Source organism: Oryctolagus cuniculus, chromosome 1 (genome assembly GCF_964237555.1).
Source record: "Oryctolagus cuniculus chromosome 1, mOryCun1.1, whole genome shotgun sequence".
Classification (NCBI taxonomy): Eukaryota; Metazoa; Chordata; class Mammalia; order Lagomorpha; family Leporidae; genus Oryctolagus; species Oryctolagus cuniculus.
Window position 1 is genome coordinate 156,724,747 of NC_091432.1, and position 12,620 is coordinate 156,737,366.

The following is a 12,620-nucleotide window of genomic DNA, read 5'->3' on the forward strand; positions in this document are numbered from 1 at the left end:
AGGAAGTTTTTTTAACTGTAAATTGAACATGTTTAATAGCTATGGGGCAATTCAATTATCTACTTCTTTTAGAAGAAGTTTTGGTAATTTGTGTCTTTGAAGGAATTTCTTCTTTTCATGTGAATTGTCAAATTTGCTGACATAAAGTTGTCATGATAGTCTCTTGGTAACTTTTTAGTATTTTCAGTTTGAGTAGTCATTAACCTTTTTGTATTCTTAATATTGGTAACTTATGTATGTTTTCTTTACTTGGTCTATTTAGCAAAAAATTATCCATTTTTAAAAGATTTATTTATTTATTTGATGGGCATTTACAGAAAGAGAGAAGAACAAAGATAGAGAAAGAGAGAGTTATCTTCCAACTGCTGTTCATTCCCCAGATGGCTGCAACAGCCAAGACTGGGCCAGACTGAAGCCAGGAAGGAGCCAGGAGCCAGTTTCCCTTATGGATTCCAGTGGTCAAAACACTTGGGCAATCTTTTTGCCATTTTCCCCGGGGCCACTACCAGGGAGATGGATTGGAAGTGAAGCAGCCGGGACACAAACCCTCACTGATATGGGATGCTGGTGTTGCAGGACATGGCTTTACAAGCTATGCTACAAGGCCAGAACTGTGTTTCTATCCTTTTTTGGATTTATGTGCTTTGGAATAATTTATTAGTTATATACAATTAAAATCATTATTTATTCTTTAACAAATGATCCCATTTTCATTATGAAATATGTCTTGGTGGTACTTGTTAAATTGAAGACTATTTTCATATTAATATAGCTCCATTATTACTTGCATGCTACATCATATCTCATCCCTTTACTTTCATATGTTTCTGCTTAAATCTAAAATGTTTTTGTTATAAATAGCAGCATTTAATTTGCTATTATTATTTTCATCTGGCAATTTCTATCATTTAATTGGAATATTCGGTTCCATATATCATTGGGGTATTGACAGATTGGTTTTGATTGCTATTGTTTGTTTTGATTTGTCAATTTCCTGTCCCCTTTTAAATTAATTATTTTTATTATTTTTTATAACTTCCATGGCATTTTAGCTATCTTTCCCTTAATTTTAAATAATTACATACTATAGGGATAGCTTTAGCTTTTCAGTTACAAAGCATTTCTATTTTATATTTATTTTGAAAAAAAAGTTAATTTATTTCAAAGGCAGAGTAACACAAAGAGAAGAGAGATGGAGAGACAGAGAGAGAGAGAGGGAGATTTTTTTTTCAACCACTAGTACACCCCCAAAATAACCAAAGCCAGAAACTCACTGTAGGTCTCCTGCATGGATCCAGGAATCCAACTACCTATTGTATCCAAAGGGTGTGCATTAACAGGAAGCTGGAACTGAAGAGTAGAACTAGGACTGAATCTGACAGGCTCCTATACAATATGTAGGATCCCACACACCATTTTAACTGCTATGCCAAAAACTCATTCTATATATATTGTTTTGATTCTCTATAGAATACTTAGTACAAAGAGCTGTGCAATCACAAGGGATGCCATTTTGTGGGTTCATCCTTTAGTATTATTTTTAATTCTCTTTTTGGATATTGATCACGTTAGGCTTTCAAATTGGAGCCGGGCAATGCAGTGGTGCAGCGGGTGTGAGCCAGTCTCCCATATGGGAGCCGGATCAAGTCCCAGCTGCTCCACTTCTGATCCAGCTCCCTACTATTGCATCTGGGAAAGCAGCAGAGTCCTTGGACCTCTGTAACCATGTGAGAGACTCGAGAAAGCTCCAGGCTCCTGAATTCAGATCCGCTCAGGTTTGACAGCTGTGGCCATTTGGGGAGTGAACAGTGGATAGAAGACCTCTCTCTCTCTCTCTCTCTCTCTCCCTCTCTGTAACTCTTTCAAATAAATAAAATAAGTCTTTAAAAAAAAAGATTTCAAACAGGGTAAATGCTGGTAAAATTCATTATCTTGAACACTATCTGACACAGTTATTTCATGTATATGTTATCGTTATTAGGAGTAGATTATCATGGGTTTTTTAAAATTAATGCCATATGTTTCACTGATTATTTTACTCTTGGCATATAATATGGGAAAATTGAAATTTGCACTTTCTTGATGTGGGTTCTGGGGCTGGTTTTACTAGAATGACTAGTCATTTTTCTATTTAGATGTTCATATTTGTATTTAGATGCAATATGATATTTATATTAGTCCTTGGGTTTTAGATAAATGCATGAGTTATGCATGGTTATATATAAGTTCTTTGCAGATTTGTATGTCGGGTTTAATTTTTTTTTTTGAAAACGTATAGAAAGATCTACTTTCGGATTCATCTTTTTTTTTTTTTTTTTTTTTTTTTTTTTACAGGCAGAGTGGACAGTGAGAGAGAGATAGAGAGAAAGGTCTTCCTTTTGCCATTGGTTCACCCTCCAATGGCCGCCATGGCTGGCGCGCTGTGGCCAGCACATCGCGCTGATCCTATGGCAGGAGCCAGGTGCTTCTCCTGGTCTCCCATGCTGGTGTAGGGCCCAACCACGTGGGCCATCCTCCACTGCACTCCTGGGCCACAGCAGAGAGCTGGCCTGAAAGAGGGGCAACCGGGACAGAATCCGGCGCCCCGACTGGGACTAGAACCCAATGTGCTGGCGCCGCAGGCGGAGGATTAGCCTATTGAGCCATGGCGCCAACCAGGAATCATCATTATTGATGCCTGGAAGTTCTTGAATTCCTTTGGGCATTGAAGTATAAAAGAATTACCCCCCCCCTTTTTTTTTCTCACAGTCTCTGGGTAATTAAGTTGCAACTTAATTTGTGCCTCTGCATTAAAGTCACTCATAAAGTTGCAGTAGAACCATCAGCCAGAGCTGCAATCTGATATGAAGGCTTGACTACTGGAGATTCGCTTCAAATCTCACTCTCATATCCTCACAGGCTCTTAGCCTGCAGGACTCAGTTACTCACTGGCTACTAGCAGAATTCCCTTCTTTCTTTGTCGTGATCCTCTCCATGAAACAGCTCACAGTATTCCAGCTGGCTGACCTCAGGACAAGCAAGCAAGTATCTGGAAAGAGCACCCAATTTTCCAATAAGCTACTCTTACAAGTGTTCCAAGAAGGACAGAACGTGTTACAGACCCACTGTTAAGAGTTTTTTCTTCCAGGGTAGCATGGAAGGGAATACCCTTTTCATGAAATAATTCAAACATTATCTAGGAAAACTGAGATTTGCAATAGGAAGGGGGACAAAAGCAAAAACATTTGTCTGACTCCTCAAACCCTGACAGTCTCCATACTGTTTTCTCAGTTCACATCCAATACTTGGCGAATGCAGGATTTCATTAAAGCATATCAGCAAAGTAAATAGTTGAAAGGATGAACCATATGAGTGGCTCACATGAATTTCTCCGGACAATAAAGACAGTGCTCTGTCACTCTGACGTACCTGAAAACAACTTTCTCTTGTTTCATTTTTAAAACTTTTTAAAAAGATTTATTTACTTTATTTGAAAGAGAGAGAGAGAGAGAGAGAGAGAGAGAGAGAGAAAGCTATTCCAAACCAGCCAATTCACTTCTCAAATGGCCACAATGGCAGGAGTTGAGCTGATCCAAAGCCAGGAGCCAGGAGACACCTGATCATGTTCCATTGCTTTCCCAGTTACATCAGCAGGTAGCTGGATATGAGGTGGAGCAGCTGGAGATTGAACCCACGCCTACATGGGATGCAAGTGCTGCAGGCAGCAACTTCACCCACTATGCACAATGCCAGCTCTGCTTTCTCTAGTTTCTAACCGTGGGTCAAAACCACAGTTTTGTATTATAATATGATAAGTTTATGAGGAGTGTAGCACCTCTGCTTTAAAATAGTTGCTTACTTTGCTTCAGAGTAGTTTGCTTGTATTTCTTTGCTTTTTACATATTCTATTATTTTTTATTTTAATTTTTAATTTTTTTAATTTTTTTGACAGGCAGAGTTAGACAGTGAGAGAGAGAGAGACAGAGAGAAAAGTATTCCTTCCGTTGGTTCACCCCCCCAGATGGCTGCTACGACCGGCGCGCTGAGCAGATCCGAAGGCAGGAGCCAGGTGCTTCCTCCTGGTCTCCCACGCGGGTGCAGGTGCTCAAGCACTTGGGCCATCCTCCACTGCCTTCTCGGGCCACAGCAGAGAGCTGGACTGGAAGAGAAGCAACTAGGACAGAATCCAGCACCCCAACCTGGACTAGAACGCGGGATGCCGGCGCCACAGGTGGAGGATTAGCCAAGTGAGCCGCAGCGCCGGCCTTAAGTCTAGTATTTTTTATATGCTACGAGTTTTCACTCTACCTACTCACTCTCCAGTGGGTGGGTTTCAGAGAAGGTACTTGGGATGTCAGCCAGTGCCAGGATTGTGTGTAGGTGCATCTATTTTTTCAACACTTAACAGAAGAAGGAAAGATTAACAATAAAGAAGGGAAAAAAAGTGTCTGACACTAAAAGTAATTGCTTTTCCTTTTGTGAAGCATGAATTCCATCAGCTTTTAAATATCTCTGATTTCACACAGAAATATTAAGTACATTGAAAATTACTGGGGCCTACTTCGTAGTGTAGCAAGTTAAATTACCACCAGCAATGCCTCATCACAAATGAGCACCAGTTCAAGTCTCAGTAGCTCCACTTCCAATCTAACTCCTTGCTAATGCACCTGGGAAACCAGAGAGAAGTGACCCACCTGCTTGGGCCCCTGCATCAATGTGGGAGACCCAGATGGAGTTCCTGACTCCTGGGTTTGGCCTGGCCCATCCCCACTCATTGTAAACACTTGGAGAGTGAACTACCTGATGGAAGATCACTATCTCTCTGTAACTTGTATTTTCTAATAAATCAGTAAATCTGAGAGAGAGAGAGAGAGAGAGAAAGAGAGAGAGAATTGCTTCACTTGTAATTCTCAATATTTGAATGAGTGTTCAGCCAAAATAGGGGTTAAACTTTTACTTTAAAAATATCCTGTATATTGCTCGATATATTTTCTTAAATCTCCTCAGGTAGATTTAATCAGGTTTAACAATACTTGATCTATCCAGCCAGCTACTATTTATTCACCTTCTTTAACACAAAGTTCCAAATTCTACTCACACAAAATCCTACTTTACAAAATCTAAATCAGAGGTTGAAACACTTTTTCTGACCATTACTTTGGTGAGTTGAGCATTTCACAGCTCCCGTGAACAGTTACGGATACAATGGTCTCTCCTCATCTTTCTGAGTGCGGCAGAAGGATTAATAGATTTTAATCAACTGAAGACTGTGCACCTCACTTTTTCTTCAAATACTTCATGTGGTACTTTGTATCCCTTAAGAAAAATGTTCACAAAGATGTGCTGGATATTTCTTCTTCTTTTTTTCTTAACTATAGAAATTGTATGTGTCAGAGGAGAAAATAGTGACCCACAAACCACCTTGTTTTATTTCAGGAGTTCATAAAACTTTTTTTGTGTAAAGAGCAAGACCATAAATACTTCATGCTTTGCAGGCCATGTGATCAATCCCTCTTACAAATATTCAGCTCTGTCATTGAAGTGTGAAAGCAGCCATACACCATATGTTAATGAATGAACAAGGCTAGGATCTGAAAAAATTTATTTACAAACATTAAAGTTTGATTTCATATAATTTTGGCAGGTCCCAAAATTCTTTTGATTTTTTTCAACCATTTAAAAATCATTTTTATCTCCTAGGTCATAGAAAACCTGGTAGCTGTCCTAATTTGGTCCATAGGTTGTAGTTGGTCATTAACTTATAAAATAGTATTTTTCCATGAAAAGGAAAGCTTTATTTGGGTTCCACAATGAGGGCTGGGATGTAGAGGATGCATTCCGTCCAGCGTGGGTGTCTCCATTCAGAAAGGAAGGAGAGCAAATGAACTCCCATGGAGAAGGGATTGGAAAGATGAGTTGCCTGTGTAGACCATGTTCTTCAGCAGCTTATCAGGAAATTTCTAGGACAGAAAACTCCAAAGGGTGGTAACACCCTGTTTTTTTATTTTAAAAAAATTTCTTTTATTGCTCCCAAGTTTTGTCTAGCCAGCAGATGTTGGGTACTGTTTCCGGGATATGTAAAGCAGCAAGATTCTAAATGATTTTAAAATTGCATATTTGGGCTATATTTAAAAACCACTGGATGTGTGAAAATTTGAGTTTGACTCTGGCAGACTTTTAAACCAATGGATCTCATTGTCTCAGCTTGCTTTAGAGAAATAAACAACATAAGGCAGATACAGAAGACATCTTTAGTTAATTTATATAACATGCCTCCAACAACATTAAGATGTGAAAAAGGAAAGAGTGGTATTTCTCACATGTTTTAATCTTCTAGCAGAAAAATGCATTCACTCCACCTTTCTATAATAACCATCTGTTACCAGGCCTCCTCCTACTCTTGGCAGAAATTGGGGTTTATAGTTGGAGGTTTCTCGTCTGCATCTCATTTCTCTTCTTTTTCCTACCTGGTTTTTCCTTTTCACCTTACCTGCCATGTGTGGAGACTCTGGACATTCTCATGCCTAAGCTTCTGTATAGTTCCACACCCTCCCAACACCTGGGGCTTTTCTACTCTTCAGCCCTAAAGATAAGTCCAGTGTTTGGTGGCTGGTTACACCTAAGAAGGTGTAAGTCAGTGATTCAGTCCCTAGAACGGTCCTCATAGTGGTTTGGACAAGTAATCCAGGCTTGTAAGCGGGTTCTTCAAAAAATACACGGAATGCTATTATGAAATAAATTTATTAAGTTTAAAAAGTTCTTAACAAAACATTTTATTTTTAAATTCTATTTCCACAAACTTTTTAAAAGTCCTCTTGTATAAGGCAGGAACAGAATTAACTGTGAACAATGAAAAGAGGAATGCTCCAGGCAGAAGGAAAAATGCTTGGCAAACTTAAATCTTCCCCTTGCATCGTAAAAACACACATTCTTCATTGTGTGCACTACTAAACTCTGATCTTCTGTCATCTCCCCAGGTGACCCCCGCTCTGGAGTTCTGACTTGCCTACTACACTGCAATGAAGGCAAATTTCCTCTCCTTTCAAAGTCTGTGGTTGACTATGACCACCATGTCAGTCTCTGCTACTCGAACGTTCTGAACCCCTTAAAGTGTCACACTGTATTTTGGGCAGAGATGACAAGTGTAGTGAGAACATAAAATTAAAATAATTATGTTGTCAAGATCATCTGGTTTTATTTGGTAAGAACTGCATACTCTGCTGATGACAATGCAAAACTCAGTTATGGTTGAATGATCTTCTGGATTCCAATTTTCCTTTTGCCCTCTGAAAATAACATAACTGATACTTTTCCTCTATGTCTCTTTTTCATATAAAGATATCAGGAGACTGCAAAACTAATAAATCTGCTGTAAAATATTTGAAATCATTATAATGTGAATATAGACAAAATTTTGCGTTGAAGCATCATGAACTTATTTTTCATATTATTCCCTGAAACATATATATGCATTTGTACCATGTTGTTATTGATAATAATAATTAATCAGAAAATTTCAGTGATATATATGTGTGTGTAACTATTTATAGAAGTAAGCATTTATTTTTACTACATATCTTGTATTTAATATAGTCGATTCTTTGAGTAAAAGCTGACTATAAACAGAAAATCTCTTACTTTTTAAAAATAATAAAACATTCCTGAAAATGATATCTCAAAACTAATAAGCTTTATCAACACCAAGAAAGAAATCTATATAGAATCTGATTATCTGATACTTGCATTTCTAGAAGACACCACTCAATTCGTGACATGTTCTGCATGAAGTCCATGATTCAGACAGCCCACCTAAAGAAGATTCTCTGTGATTTGAATCCCATACCATTTCTTATAGGCTTGGTTTGCCTGCCATTTATAATTTCCATTTATTGCTTCCTTAATTGCCTGGGCATGACCTTATATTTTGTAACCTTTTCCTTTTTCTCTTTAGGGCTTTAAATGATTTGCACATATCATCTTTAATTGACATCTCAGTGTGACATCAGCAAAATAGAAAGGATGGATATCCCACTCCACAAAACACTCTCCTTGCGACTGCATTTCTAATACTTTGTAAAACAAGTTAGTTAGAGGTGCTTGGTTTTAAGTTTTTCTTGGTCATCTTTTCCAGGAGGGCAATTCTAGCTCTCAAATCAGCCAGTTCACCTACCAATAGATTTTTGCCTTTAATTTAAAATTCACCAAATTAATTTCACATAGGGAACATTTTTCTTTATATGAATTCTGTTAGTGCAAGAGTGAAAGTGAGAAAGTATAACCTACCTTACTTTTAAATTTTATTTTTTTTTCTTAAAGGAGAAGGTGGGGAATGAGTGAGGGAGAGAGGGATAGAGTGAGAGAGGGAGAAGCCTGCAATGGCCCCTGGCTGGGGCCAAATCCAGATCTGGGAATTCAGATCACTCATGTGGGTGGCAGTAGCCCAGTTGCTTGCTTCCATCTCTACTGCATTATTAGAAAGCTAGAATCAAGAACTCCAGTTGGATATCAAACCCAGGCACAGTCACATGCAATGTGTGTATCTTAACTGGCATCTCAACCAGTAAGCAAATGCACTCACCCATCTTGACTCTTAGTGATACTTGAGATAGAGAACAGATATTACAGTTATTATTTTTAGAATTCCTAGAAAACTTAGAGATCATAAACCATTTCTCATTCGGTATATAGAGGACACTGAAACCCCATAGCTTCCTCAGCATCATAGAGTTTTTAAATGAAATGAGACCACTTCAAAAAAGTCTGTGGGAAAATGTAATTAAAAGGTAAGGTTGCCGGCGCCGTGGCTCACTAGGCTAATCCTCCGCCTTGCGGCGCCAGCACACTGGGTTCTAGTCCCGGTCAGGGCACCGGATTCTGTCCTGGTTGCCCCTCTTCCAGGCCAGCTCTCTGCTGTGGCCAGGGAGGGCAGTGGAGGATGGCCCAAGCGCTTGGGCCCTGCACCCCATGGGAGACCAGGATAAGCACCTGGCTCCTGCCATCGGATCAGCGCGGTGCGCTGGCCACAGCGCGCCAGCCACTGCGGCCATTGGAGGGTGAACCAATGGCAAAGGAAGGCCTTTCTCTCTGTCTCTCTCTCTCACTGTCCACTCTGCCTGTAAAAAAATAAATAAATAAATAAATAAATAAGATTACCTCACTGCACAAACATTTGAAACTGTAAATATGAAGGATCTTCAGAAATTTTGTGGAAAATTTGCATTATGAAATGCCTTTGCATGGCTTTCAAACGTTTCTTTCGCCAAAATAAACTTATCTTTAATTACAATTTTCTACAAACTTTTTGAAGTACCCTGTGCAGTCGGGACAGCATCTCAGTTATTTTGAAAACCATTCCAATGTGTTTCTCATGATATTTAGATCTTTTATTACAGATCCTAATCAAATGGAATTAAGGCACGTTTTATGAATACTTGTAGATGATTAACAAACACATGGATACTTTGTTTTCAGAGATGGTGAATGATTAAGCTGTCATATTGTATGAAAAGGAGTAAGAGAAGAGGAGGCAGTTCTAGTTACCAAAAATTTTAAAGGTAACTTAAATCACTTATGCCCTAGGAATGTGAAAGGGAGGAGGAGGAAGGATTGGAGCCTGGGTGGGAGGGAGTGTAGTAGAGGAAGTGTAACTATGTTCCTAAATCTGTATATATGAAATACATGAAACTTATGTAACTTAAATAAAATTTAAATAAAGAAAAAGATATTCAAACAAAAAAAATCACGTATTTCCTCTTATCATCTGTCCCCATTCATCTGATGCTGTAATTCCCTCTACTGTAGAATTAATATGTAGCCATACAAGATATACTTGAATGTCTCTGGAGATACAGAGTTTAATATTTTACATGCATGTATTTCTATTTGACTAACCTAAATCAATTCCTTTGCAAGTTCTTTGCTTGTAGCAACAGATTTGTAGACTACTTAGTGATAAAAGAAACCTACTGATGTTTAGACTTTTCTACTCTTAGTATTATAGAAAAATATATCAGAATTAAATATAAGGACAAAGAATTTACTGTCCTTTAAGATGAAACATGAAATACCTAGAAAGTAAATTAAAATTATCCTTTTTCAACTGGTAGCTATAGCGATTCCATTAGACACTGTTAGTGTTACATGTTAGTCTTGAACTCATGTGTATGTCTGCATGTATATGTATATATGTCTGTGTATGTGGGTAAATACCCTTTAGTTAATACTGGTAAACATTAATACCATTAGTAGAATTTGAAGCTGAAGCTAAGGCTCTTCTCTAACATTACAATGTCACTTAACTTTAATAGCTTTGAACCAAATAATATTACTTCAATATAAGAAAAATTCAAGAGCCTTATTTACCTTCTAGTAAAGCAGTCATTTATCTTGACTGTACAATGGTAAACTAAGATATTCTATAGAAGATACAGATGGATGAGTGGTAGGTGTTAGCGTGGATGAAAAACGTCTCAAAGAAAAAAATGTAGAAGCCATACATAATAGAAAAGGATGTTTATGGAGCACAATCGATGACCTTGTCTTGAATTCTGTGTCTGAAAGAAAAATGTTCTTACCGAGGCTCCAACCAGAGACCATCTTTTGTCTACTCTCACTGCAAAACTTTCCCTGGTTGAGGAGTCAGATTTAACTTTTAGTGAATTAGATTTTACTTTTTAGTTAATACTGAAACACACATTATCATGAATATAAAACTTTCAGATACTTTCTAATAATACTTTATGGCAACATTATATTTTAGTTCTAACTTAAAATCATCAATTTATTTTTTATATGAATACACACATGTAGATCTAATGACAACAGTGCCCTTTCTTTGAATTCTGTGTGTACATACATGAGATGACATATACCATTTAATATTGTGTTAAGCACAGTAGTAAGCTCTAGCTATTGCCTTTATTGTCAAAGTAAAGGCAATCAAACAGATCAAAAAACAACAAGAACAAAAAAAAGAAACTCTAACACCTTCAAATACTAAAGCAATAAAATATTTAGGTATTTCGATAAGCAAAATCAATTTATAGTTGTTAGTAATCTTTTACTCCAAAACAAGTAGAGCAAAATCATTCATGATTGATTCCTATAATATACTAGAAACAATTCAAACCAGCTTCCAAGAAATAATTGCTAATTCCTAGGACTTAACATAAAATTTTGGGAGAAATTCTGGTTGTTGGGCATAGCTAGAATTAATAATCTTAGAAATTTACAATGAAATAATTTGCATTTATAAACAAAGGCAATAAATACTCAAAACCTGAAATTTCTGAATTATTTTCTACAATTTACTATTACCTAAGTGCTTAAGGGTATTCCTGTTGATTATAGCTCCATGGTGAAAACATTATATAGTGGTATTCTACAGCACAGTCTTCTCAACACCTCTTTACAAACCTGTTATTTTAGTGATTATCCTTGAAATTGCATTGTATACAATTAGATTTTTAATGTACATATGACCCATCAATGACACTATTCATAATTTATTTCCAGAATTAATAACAAGCATAAAAAATCATTACCACTTTATTCTTCAAAAGACTGAAAATTGAAAAAAAAAAATATATATATATATATAATATTGGACATTTACCTAGAGAAAAACCATGCAGTGATGTAATCTACAGTCATTTATAATAATTTATTTAAAGACAATTAGTGAGATGACTATTTTCACATCAGAGCAGAAATAAAAAAGAGAAAAAAAAAGGAAAAGGAAAAACCCCATTTCATTGCATGTGTATGCAAATACATACATATGCACCTATATTAATATGCAAATGTGTACACAGTATTTGTAAATATAAATATTATGTGAAGTATTATTAGTAGTTATAGCATGGTAGTAATATTGAGTGGCAGTTCATTTTATTTATATTTTATACATTTTTCTGGAAGAATATATTTTCATAGTAACAGAAACAATCATAGAACATTCTCATTAGGAAAGTCAACACAGAATCTTGTTAGCAGTAAGAGTTTAAGTGAAAAAATTAATTCTCTCTGCTATACTTACAAGAATCTGCCAATTGTATGCGCATATGAAAACTCTCTTCTAGAGCGCATTCACAAATTAAAACAGGTCATTTAATATGATTTTCAATTGTGTGTTATCATTTTTGCTCAAAAAAATTGCTTTACTTTAAAAAAAAATCACAGACTTCACTGATAGAAACTGTGATGACAGCTAGAGCAATAAAAGAGGAAATTGTATAGATCCTATATAATCCAACTTCAAATATAGAGTTTCACACTGCATATACCCGTTGTCTCTGTCAGATACAAACTGTTATTGCTATCATTAGCCAACAAGTAAATCTCTGATAAATGAGCATGCCAGAAGGTGCCCCCTCAGTCATCTTTGGCTCAACCCAGCCATTAATCTCAGGAAAGACTTCTTTGTGATCTTACACCCCTACTCACGTGCTGTGACCTTGAGCTACAGTCTCTGACATTGGGTGAAGGCCAAGGATTTGAAGATTCTCTCCCTGACTCTGACTTCAGGCCGACACAACTGACAGGAATCATTTTACCTGCTGCTTTGTCACAAATTCCTTTTCCGTTGTGAGGACAGATGCAGAAACAGATGTAAATACACTGAATCTTAGCATAGAGTGAAT